Here is an 11,965-nt window from a genome sequence, read left to right on the forward strand (position 1 = left end):
TTAAAAACATATCTAGGTTTAGGATCGGGTAATTGGGTTTATAGGGGATAAGGGTGGGGAGTGTATTAAAATGTATGTAAAAAAAACTAAAATAATAAAAATATATAAATACATTTTTAAATAAGATTTTTTTTTAAAATAAATATTATACAAAAATTAATAATAGGTATCTAGTTTTAGGAGCGGGTTATTGGGTTTATAGGGGATAAGGGTGGGAAGTAATTTAATAATAATTAATTAATTAATATATGTTAGTCAATATTTCTAATTTATACATAATTGGTAATTAATTAAAATTAATTAGTTAATTAATTAATATCATATTGTATATATTTTTAATTACTAATTAATTGGTAATTAATTAATATTAATTAGTTAATTATATTAATTAGGTTAATTTTTGTTAAATATATATTTTATTTTTGTGTTAATTAATTTGGGAAAATTAATATTAATTATTTAAATTATTTAATCACAGCTAATGAGCTAATATATTAACGTTATTGTTAATTAATAATTAATTGGAAATTAAATAATAATAATTAATTTTGGGTAAAGGAGTTTTTTGAGGGTTCTGGGTCAGTTTTCAGTTTTTGGGTAAAGGGGTATTTTTAGGGTTCAGGGTCAGTTTTCAGTTTTTGGGTAAAGGGGTATTTTTTGGGTTCAGGGTCAGTTTTCAGTTTTTGGGTAAAGGGGTATTTGTTGGGTTCTGGGTCAGTTTTCAGTTTTTGGGTAAAGGGGTATTTTTTGGGTTCTGGGTCAGTTTTCTGTTTTTGGGTAAAGGGGTATTTTTAGGGTTCTGGGTCAGTTTTCAGTTTTTGGGTAAAGGGGTATTTGTTGGGTTCAGGGTCAGTTTTCAGTTTTTGGGTAAAGGGGTATTTGTTGGGTTCTGGGTCAGTTTTCAGTTTTTGGGTAAAGGGGTATTTTTTGGGTTCTGTGTCAGTTATCAGTTTTTGGGTAAAGGGGTATTTTTAGGGTTCAGGGTCAGTTTTCAGTTTTTGGGTAAAGGGGTATTTTTAGGGTTCATGGTCAGTTTTCAGTTTTTGGGTAAAGGGGTATTTCTTGGGTTCAGGGTAAGCATGAGCGGATTTTGCGGATTGGCAATCCGCGAATTTTGCGGATTTGCGGATTCGCAATCCGCAAAATCCGCGAATTCCCGCGAATTTGCGGATTTTTTTTTTTTTTGTGTTCGCCCGTGTTTCTGCCAGTTCGCGAGGGTTTTTACAATTTCGCAATTTGCGAACTTACCTGTCGGGTCGCAAGTTTTGCGAACTTGTTGTTTCTACGTGTCCAGCCTGTTTGGGACACTCTTCTTCATCACTGCCACTCTCTGTCACCACTGCCACTCTCTGACTACTCATGCCACCCTCTGGCCCACCCATGCCACCCTCTGTTTCATCACTACACCCTCTGGTTGTCCAGTGTACATTATTTTCGGCAAAGCAAAGCACACCTTCCCTGCCTCAAGTGACCTGAATTAATTTGGGGCTGATTAATGTGTCACAGAATATTTTTTTAGCTGGCACCTGCTTCCTTAGTGCGCCCTGATTAGTGATCTTTTGCACTTGCTAAGTGCTTTCATTGTTGCAAAATTAGTTACAACACCTGCCCTGCCCCAACTGACAATAATGAATTAGGGGCTGATTAATGGATTTTAACTTCCAGCCTGGCTCCTGCTTGTCTCCCTTAGCTGTAATTCAGGACCTTTGTGGCATATGTGTAACTATTCTGAGGTTCAGAGCAGGGTCACATAATAGTTTCAACTGGCAACTGAACTCTGGAGGGGCCCCTCAGGAAGCCCTACAGGAAATGGCTACTAATGATGTGCCTGAACTTTTGAACCTGGTAAGTAGTTACTTTCAGTTTTGCCAAGATCGTATTTCTGCAATTTCGCACTTATTCGCGGGGCGCGAACTCACGCTAACAGTGCGAGCAGTGCGAGCAAAATCCGCTGCTCGCGGATTTGCGGATTTTGCGGGAAATTCGCAAATCTCGCGGATTGCGGATTTCCCGAAAATCCGCAAAATCCGCGAGCGGAACGGATTTTCCGCCCACGCCTAGTTCAGGGTCAGTTTTCAGTTTTTGGGTAAAGGGGTATTTTTAGGGTTCAGGGTCAGTTTTCTGTTTTTGGGTAAAGTGGTATTTTTAGGGTTCAGGGTCAGTTTTCAGTTTTTGGGTAAAGGGGTATTTCTTGGGTTCAGGGTCAGTTTTCTGTTTTTGGGTAAAGGGGTATTTGTAGGGTTCAGGGTCAGTTTTGGGTTTTTTGTGTACAGTCGTACAGGGTAAAAATATAATTAATTTAAATTCAATCAATTAAAGGAAATTACAAATATATAACATTACACCAACTCTAATTTAATGTAGACTGGAGTTGGAATATTATTTAATAATTAGTGTCCAGCACCTACTACAATTTAATGTAGACTGGAGTAGGAATATTAATTATTATATAATTAGTGTGCAGCACCTACTCTAATTTAATGTACACTGGATTTGGTATATGAATAATTACATTATTAGAGTCCAACATATACTCACATTTAATATACAGTGAAAAATTTCTAATAAGATTGTTACTTTCTAGTAAGATAATGATACAAATAGTTCAACATGATTGTAGAAACATTTTTTTTATTTATGTTTCAAAAATAAAATGTTTTTTCATACCAAAATATTTTTTATTACATTTGGCTTTAAAATAAATTTTTATAAACACAATGATAAACAACTATACAGAAGCATTATTATTTTGTGAATTTTTTTACAAAAATGAACATTCTTTATTATCTCTTTTACATATTGTAATTTCAGAAACAAATGTAGAAATATCACAAGTATTTTTCTATTAAGATTTTTTCAGCTTCATTTGTAAAGATCAAATATTTATAATATAAGTCACACATTTTTTACACTTTTTTAAATTATTATAATTTGTGACAATGTAGTTATATTTCTAGACATTGTTAACATAAACATTATTGTTTTCATAATATTTATTTATTACATTCATTTACATATTTGTTAATGAAATCATTGTAGGATTAAAGTATATATTTTTTAACAATAATATAAACTTAAATTGTATTTTTCCCTATTTTGTTAAGTATAGATATTATATTTTAAACTTGGGACTATTTTATTGCATTTGGGTGCTTTATTTTGTAACCGGGTTAGGTCGTTTTGGGTTATTTGGAAGAAGGGCTGATCGCGGTTGGGAGACACTTCACGTCGATTCAGGTAAGGTTGATTTTATATGTTTTATGTGTATTTTTATGATGTTTTGAGACTAGTGACCTTATATTTAGTGTGGTTGAATGTGAGGGAGTTATGTTTTAGATTTCGAAAACAGATAATTACTTATGGTATATACACGTAGTGTTAGTTAGTTAACTCTTTATTTATAGAGTGAATTTTAGTCTTTTAGGGTATATCTACAAGTTAAATCATCAATGTTAATATGTTGGTATCTAATTACTAGCTAATTAATGTGGGTGGGAATGTCTGTTTTCTATGTTTTTGTCATAGGTGTACGCTACATAGGAAGTTCCGTTTTTTTTTCAAGGAAGTGTTTGTTTGTTTAATTCAACACTGCTTTACAAACACTTCTTTACATTTTTCGGGTTTCCAGGAGCGAATCTTTCTATTTTTCAACTTTTTCGGGTTTTTTATGGTTATTCGATGGCTCAGGACAACGTGGATTTCTGAATTTTGGAACAGTTGTATTTATACATTTTTTTGGGGGGTTAATTTTGCACTACCTGGATTACTTTGGTGGAGAAGGACGTTATTGGATTGACAACATAATTGGTAAGTCCTTGCTTTCTAATTTTGTGTGGGTGGGTAATGTTATTTTTATTATGGAATTGTTTTTTACTTGTTATTTAGTTTTAATTTGTGCATATATTATAATAATATCTTTATATATTGCATACATTAAATACTTTAGAAGCTCACGTTACATATTTTTGCATACTTAGGTGATACTTTTAGTGTTTTATAAAATTTTGAGAATTAATTACAGTAGTGTTTTGGCTATGATGTTTAGGTATTCTATGCCTTTTGTACTAGGGTAAAGTTTTACTTGTTCTTCCAGGTACTTGTGCATTTGTTTATTTTGCTTTGATGTTTTTTGGACAAGTTCTGTTACAGATTGGTCCATTCTAAATTCTTGGTAGCTCTGTTCTTTCTGTAGGCATTTAATGACATTTTCAAGAGTAGGTTTGGTTCTGCCAGTTGATTGTACAAATGCATTGTGCCAACCTTCCACTGCATTGTTAGTTTTTGATTCTCCGTTAAGGGTACTTTTGTAAACGTTCCACCAGGGTATGAGGAATTTTGGATTTCGTCTGTGGCCAGATCTGTGGAGTCTGCCTACCCAGGTGTCTTCAAAGTAATCGAGAAATGGACTTAATCTAGCTTCATTTTGTTTGTAGAATGGGCTGTCTATAATAATGTTGTAATGTTCAGCTACATCTGTTTCAGGGACATAGCCAAGTGCAATGAGTTTTTTTGATTTGGAAAGCAAAAGATGAGTTTGTAGCATATTCGACACTTAGGGTAGTTTTTTTAAGGTGTCTCCATAAACACTGGTTGTAATGATAATAGCAGCCTTGAATGCAGGTATGGGGGTGGATTTTTAGGATAGTTGAGAGCATTGCATGCTCAAAATCAAGAATGATTTTTTCTGGAGAAAAATCATTAGTTTTTTGTTTTATTATATTTAATAATTCCATATATGTGGAATTATTTTTGTTTGGCAATAGTGCATATAGCAAAGGGATGTTGCAGTTGTGGTAGAGGCCATGTATTGTGTATAATTGGAAAAATGGTTTGGGACAGATGTTAAATGTTCCATGCATCATCCAATATTGGCTTTGCTGCAGTTTAACTAAATTCATATTGGTACCAAAAATTATAAGCCTTTTGTCATTGTATTCATTGTCGTAAACTATAAATGGTTGTTTATTTAAAGTTATTATTTGGTTTGCAGTTAAATTTATATCCTGATATGTTCTGGGAGATGGTGTTGTAGCAGTAGTAGCTTTTTTAGTTTGTGCTATAGTTCTTTTTAAGGACAGGATATTTGGCATTTGGGTTGTGGCTGTTTTTGGGATTTTAGGAATGGCTTCTTTTAAAATGACATTTGTTTGCTTTTGGGAACCTGTACTAGCTTCTTTTATATTTTCCAAAGCTGTTCTAACTTCTATTTCAGTAACATTAGGTGGATGATTGTGTTCCCTAGTATACAGTACTGTAGCTTCTCTAGTTGTTGCTCTTCCATAGCACTTGTTAGAATAATATTTACAACATTTACAATTAACTTTCATGCCAAATTGCTTTTCTTGTGTATACGTGTAACCCATGTAGCATAGTAATAGTTTTCCTTTCTGGCTGGTCACAAATTCGGCTCCTTCGGTCATTTTATTATTACTATTATGTTTCTTATATAGCGCCTGAATCGACCCCCAAAGGGGTATCTCCGCGCTTGCCTTGGGAACCCGTCCTGGCTTTTCCCTGTGAGATAGCCCCTACAGGGCATCCCCAAGGTGAAAGCCAGGCATCCCGCCGCAGGGGGGCCGTTGTGGAGATTAAGCAAGCTTAATGCCCAGAGTTGCAGAGTGTGAACCCATGATTAGGTCAGGCACCGAAGCGAGAATTATCGAGTCCATGGACATTTGAGCTCAAGACCCTGCCGCGTCGGGAATTGAACCCTGGTCCCGGGTCTGACCTCTGCTTCAGGGTCTGCCTGCTCTCACCAGTGAGCCACACTTCTCCACAGTGCGTTTTTGTACTTTGTATATCTATAAAATATATATATAATAGTTAATGTCAAATTAAATGTGATAAATAATCTATGTTAGTGATAAGTAGGAATGTTTATACTTACGTGTTTTAGAATTTACAGCAAAATTAGGAGTTGCTTGCTTCTTTAGTTGGGGATAATTGTTTGTGATGTTTTTGTAGCTGTTATGAAAAACATGAAAGTAGTATATTATTAGTTAATGTTTCGGTACATTTGCAATGTTAGAGCTCATTTCTACTACAAAAGTGTATCTTCATGATTCACATTGTGAAGATATTTACTTATTTTTTTAGGTTGGTATTTGGCAGTATAATTGTTTCTTCAGCTTCTGGAGAGTAGTTTGTAGTGTTATCTAAAAAAAAAAGGAACATATGTGTTAGAATAATCACCATGTTGGTACGTTTTTTAATACATTATCTGGTAATTATGTTCTTTAATATACTTACTTTGTGATTAGTATCTGTATTATTCAGAATGTGGAGTTCTGTATTATGTTTGTATATCTATTCTCCGTGTTTGCTCTGTAAATAAACAATATATAATAGAAAATAATTAGAACAGTTCTAAATGTTTGTATGGTTTTTCCACATTTATTTCAGTTGCATAATACTTACTTAGTAAAATGTATTGTAGAAATAGTACTGATGTCCTTAGTTCATTAGTAGTGCAGTTTTCAGTAGTAGAATCTACAGAAAAAAAGAAATATGTGGGGCAAAAGTCGTTATTTCTGTGTGTTTAGATTTATGTGCACATAATGAAACAATGTGAAATTACTTACATAGTTATTAGAATCTGTATTCCTATGCTTTGTTCACAGTTATTTTGAGTAGAATATTCAGTAGTCGTAGTATCTAAAAAAAGATAGATTTATATAATTATTTAGCATGTTAAGTAGTATGAATAGCAAAGGGGCACTGGGTATTTAGCAGGTAAATAAGTAGTAGTAGCAAATTATGCAGTTTCTATTTTATTTACTTACTTAGTAAAATGTAATGTAGACATAGTACTGATGTCCTTAGTTCATTAGTAGTGCAGTTTTCGGTAGTAGAATCTACAGAAAAAAAGAAATATGTGGGTCAAAAGTCATTATTTCTGTGTGTTTAGATTTATGTGCACATAATGAAACAATGTGAAATTACTTACATAGTTATTAGAATCTGTATTCCTATGCTTTGTTCAGTTATTTTGAGTAGAATATTCAGTAGTCGTAGTATCTTAAAAAAATAGTTTTATATAATTATTTAGCATGTTAAGTAAAATGAATAGCAAAGGGGTAGTGGGTATTTAGCAGGTAATTAAGTAGTAGTAGCAAATAATGCAGTTTCTATTTTATTTACTTACTTAGTAAAAAGTATTGTAGAAATAGTACTGATGTCCTTAGTTCATTAGTAGTGCAGTTTTCAGTAGTAGAATCTACAGAAAAAAAGAAATATGTGGGGCAAAACTCATTATTTCTGTGTGTTTAGATTTATGTGCACATAATGAAACAATGTGAAATTACTTACATAGTTTTTAGAATCTGTATTCCTATGCTTTGTTCACAGTTATTTTGAGTAGAATATTCAGTAGTGGTAGTATCTAAAAAAAATATTTTTATATCATTATTTAGCATGTTAAGTGGTATGAATAGCAAAGGGGCACTGGGTATTTAGCAGGTAAGTAAGTAGTAGTAGCAAATAATGCAGTTTCTATTTTATTTACTTACTTAGAAGATGTAATAGTAGGTTGATAGTCTGGTTCTTCTAGTTGTTGTGCAGCAATTCGGATAGAGATGAATCTCCTTCAGTGACTTTTGGCAAGTAGATTGTGCTTAGATTTTCATTGTTTATATAGGGGAGTGTCAGTAGTAATTACTTTGCTATTGGTTCATTAAAAAAATTAGGGTTGTGATTGGTTAGTTAGTATATTTGAATTTCAGTTGTGATTACTTTGTAATAGAAGTGAAAAACCAAAAATAATTATAAAAGTATACAAACTAGCATAGAATATTTTTATATGTGTAGGTGATATAATTATACCAATAGGAAATTTTTGATGAATTAATAGTGTGTCTATAGTATTAATGTAAGTATTGTGTGTTTATTTTGATGTGAAAACATATAAAACGTTAATTAATTATGCTAACAGATGCTTATAAAAAGTCGATATAGCTTATAATCCGATATTGATGTGCACGATATTTTTGAAGTCGATATTATAGTTAATGTCATTATATTTTGGAGAAAGCGATATTTTTGTTTTCCGATATTAATGTAGTCGATATCAAAGTAAACAATGTTTTTGTATATCGATAATAAAAAATCGATATTTGTGTATATATCTAGTTAAGTATAGGAAGCCGATATTTTTGATTTCGATATATTTGTTCCGATATTATTGTACATCGATATTGTGGATTTCGATATTTTGTCTGACATTCTACCAGAACTATGTTGTACGATCAACTGCTCCTTCGAGATCTCTGCCTTTCCCGATGACTGGAAACATGCTAAAGTCAATCCTCTATGGACCCAACGGACCTAAAGAAGTTCAGATCCATCTCTCTGCTTCTCTTCACAGCCAAGGTCATTGATAAGGCTGTCATCACCCAGCAAACTTTACAGAAGCTAAGAACATCCTGGGCATCTCTCAATCCAGATTCCGAAGCAGCCACAGCACCGAGACTGCCCTACTTGCTGCCACCGGTAAAATCCACTCCCTCCTCAACCAGGGAAAAATAGCAGCCCTCATCCTCCTGGACCTCTCTGCTGCATTTGACACTTTCTACAATAGCACCCTTGCCACCAGACTCCACGATACCTGCATCTGGGGCAAGGCCCTCAATTGAATTTCAGCCTTCCTCAAGGGCAGAACTCAGGGGGTCAGACTCCCTCCCTACCTCTTGGAACTGACTGAGACCAACTGTTGAGTATCCTCTTCAGCATGTACATGGCCCCTTGCAACTATCGTCAGGAACAACAGGCTCAATCAACATCATCTCTTACGCTAATGACACCCAGCTAATTCTCTCCCTCACCAACTAACAGCTGTCTGAAACTCAACTCAGAAAAGACAAAAGTCTCATCCTTGGTTCCACCCCTTCCGCATGGAACAACTCCTAGTGGCCCTCTGCCCTCGAAAATCACCCCCCTACGCACAAAACCTCAGCATCATACTAGGCAATGTACGACTAGATCAATGCAGTCTACTCGACCTGCTTAAGCACCCTCCACATGCTTCAAAGGAGAAGTGTGGCTCAATGGTTAGAGCAGGCAGACCCAGATGCAGAGCTCTGGCCAGGGACCAGGGTTCGATTCCTGCCCCGGCAAGTCTCGGGTTCATATGGCTGAGATACCCGCCACCCCCTCTCAACACAATCCCCAAGAATTGGGAAACCGGAAACAGTTCTGAACTTTTGGAAGGCAGGAGGGAGTTACCCTCCCGGCCGTATTTATTAAAATATGAAACAAAATCAAAACATTAAAATAACAGTTTCATATCATGTACAATTTCATATCCATATTACGATGTTTGGCTAACCTTAACACATATCTAATACAAAGGTTCTCCTAGCCGATACTAACATCCTTACAAAATGCATTTCAAATTGAAATTGTACATCCTAACGTTAAGGGCCAACGGCAAGGTCGTAACCGGTGTCAGATCCCTAAACCAGAACTCCCCCCTCACTTGTGAGGGGCGGCCGCACAGAGGACTGCACCTCATGTGCCATACCAATTTCCCTTGTCTTGACGGGGGCCCCTGTTAACTCGACGCCATCTACGTGGTCGTCCGAGGACTCGTGTGAGGTGTCTAGATGGTAGCGTAGACCCCCCTCCCCACCCCACACAACTTACCACATCTGCCATCGCAGATGTCCTGGCCCCGGGAAATTCCCAGGAGGGGCCCGTAGCCCCTCCTATCCAGGGAGGGGCCTTGACCGCCTTCCCTTTCCTTTAGGCGTCCCGTCCTTTAGAAGGGACCGCCTCCCCGTTGAGGGGCCAATGGCCACCTCCCCCCGGGCGCTCCCATCCGTAATGGGTGACGCCCCCCCCTAGGGATCTTCCAATGACTGCTCACCGATCATGACCTTACCGCCCAACCAAACAATAAATACGACAAGATTAATTACTAAAGAGAAAAAGACATTCCTACTTTAAACAGATCAAGTATCAACCTTCTAAAACATTACTAATCACTCTGATGCAAGTCTTTAATAAAGCATACTGCAAAGAATTATCCACTTTATTGCAACCTAATCACAAACTTTATTCAGAAACAACCTGCAAGAAAAACAACTACTACCTAAAATGACTTTATACCACAACAACTTGCTGTCTTCAGGGGATGGTGGGTGGGTTCAAAATTGACTCTTCGTTACGTCTCGAGCTCACGTGCAGCGAGGAGGTGCAGCTTCAGAGCACAGGAACAAGAGGATGCTTCCTTGGATTGTTGCTCCTTTTATTCTTCTCTGGGCGGTCATAAACCCGCCTCCTCCCGCCTCCAGGGGCGTGGCTGACGGCTTCAGTGTCTAGGACAACCCACTCTTGGGCGGGAAGAAGCGCGCCCCGGCTACGCCGCTTCGGGAATACCAGCCGAGACGCGCCTCCCGCCCAAAATGGCTTCCCGGGGGGATCGGGGTACTCCACCATACGTTCGGGGGGACCGAGTGGTCACCCATTTCCATATGGCTGAGATACCCGCCACCCCCTCTCAACACAATCCCCAAGAATTGGGAAACCGGAAACAGTTCTGAACTTTTGGAAGGCGGGAGGGAGTTACCCTCCCGGCCGTATTTATTAAAATATGAAACAAAATCAAAACATTAAAATAACAGTTTCATATCATGTACAATTTCATATCCATATTACGATGTTTGGCTAACCTTAACACATATCTAATACAAAGGTTCTCCTAGCCGATACTAACATCCTTACAAAATGCATTTCAAATTGAAATTGTACATCCTAACGTTAAGGGCCAACGGCAAGGTCGTAACCGGTGTCAGATCCCTAAACCAGAACTCCCCCCTCACTTGTGAGGGGCGGCCGCACAGAGGACTGCACCTCATGTGCCATACCAATTTCCCTTGTCTTGACGGGGGCCCCTGTTAACTCGACGCCATCTACGTGGTCGTCCGAGGACTCGTGTGAGGTGTCTAGAAGGTAGCGTAGACCCCCCTCCCCACCCCACACAACTTACCACATCTGCCGTCGCAGATGTCCTGGCCCCGGGAAATTCCCAGGAGGGGCCCGTAGCCCCTCCTATCCAGGGAGGGGCCTTGACCGCCTTCCCTTTCCTTTAGGCGTCCCGTCCTTTAGAAGGGACCGCCTCCCCGTTGAGGGGCCAATGGCCACCTCCCCCCGGGCGCTCCCATCCGTAATGGGTGACGCCCCCCCCCTAGGGATCTTCCAATGACTGCTCACCGATCATGACCTTACCGCCACAGGCCCGATAGTTGACCGGCTATCCGGACCCCCCACAAAACTCCTACCTAAAGGTCATGCTGTAAACTCCTTAACCAGGCTACGAGGTCTCCTATGAGTAAGGAATTCCCCACTTGGGACAAATGGACCCCATCTTCTAGATACATATTGTCCCCCCTGATACAACCATGAGGAATCGAATGCAATGTACTGGTACGGAACAGTCTACCCAGCTTGTTATTCACCTTTGTCACAGAATGATTTAATGCAGACACTGAATTAGCCCCCCGCCACACTTTCCGTGGAATCATATGGGACCATGCAATCGTGCACCCTGGAACTCTTCTCGCCAACCAACTTACTGTGGATAGTATAGCCTCGAGAAGTAGTCGTCTACCAGTGGTCACCAAATCATTGCCCCCAAGATGTACTATGAGTATAGATGGCGGTGACCTTGTCCGCCCTAACAAACCCTCGAGAAAATGTTGAAACTGGTCAATACAGAGCCCGCCCCTTCCGTAGAAGGTCACCCTGTACCCGTATTCCCCAGCTGTGTGAATCATGTCACCTGCTTTGAATACGTCCGCGGCACGCCTCACGTATGAGTGGCCCACGACCCACACCACTCTTTCCTCAGCCGGTGATCTCTGACCGCTGGTTCCCAGGTGTCGGGTCGACTGCACAGTCCGCCCCGCCTCGTAGGTTTGCGAAACTGTAACCAAACAAAGACAAGAAGCGTGAGTACATGATATCAGCT

The sequence above is a fragment of the Lissotriton vulgaris genome, chromosome 6, assembly GCF_964263255.1.
Source record: "Lissotriton vulgaris chromosome 6, aLisVul1.2, whole genome shotgun sequence".
Classification (NCBI taxonomy): domain Eukaryota; kingdom Metazoa; phylum Chordata; class Amphibia; order Caudata; family Salamandridae; genus Lissotriton; species Lissotriton vulgaris.